This window comes from Gossypium hirsutum, chromosome A04, assembly GCF_007990345.1.
Source record: "Gossypium hirsutum isolate 1008001.06 chromosome A04, Gossypium_hirsutum_v2.1, whole genome shotgun sequence".
Lineage (NCBI taxonomy): Eukaryota > Viridiplantae > Streptophyta > Magnoliopsida > Malvales > Malvaceae > Gossypium > Gossypium hirsutum.
Window position 1 is genome coordinate 47,247,079 of NC_053427.1, and position 623 is coordinate 47,247,701.

A 623-nucleotide genomic window follows, 5' to 3' on the forward strand; every position below is an offset into this window, starting at 1 on the left:
CAATTTGGTCAAAAGGACTAAATTGTAAAAAGTGAAAAAGTTGAGTTCTACATGCTAGAGGTGTCAAATTGTTATGAGATTTTATGTTGGAGATCCTTATATGATAATTAGATCATTTGTTAAGTTAGTGGACAAAAATGGACATGGTGAGATAAAATTTTAAACTTTGGCAAAATAGGCATTTTGGTCATTTTATAAATAAAAGAATAAAAAGGGAAAATCAGGTCAAAATTATGTCCATCTTCTCTACCTTGGCCGACAATCTCAAGCTCACCATAGCTAGGGTTTTGTCAACTTTCAAGCTTGATAGTAAGTGCATTTTAGTCCTGTTTTTAATGTTTTTTACATTATTAAAGTCTTCGTAACCCGATTTACCTATTTCTACCATTATTTTGAAGTAGGGTTCATGTTTAAATATTTACCCATGTGTTACATGCATGTGTTTTGATGTTTAATGGTAGAAAATGAAAGTTTGATGTGTAATAAACAACTTTTACTAAATGATTTTTCATGAAAATACCTAAAAGGACTTATTTGTAAAATGATGTAAAATGGGAAGTAAAAATTTGATTTGATGAAAAATGTGGGCTAATATGAGCATGTATATGGTTCGGCTAGGCTTG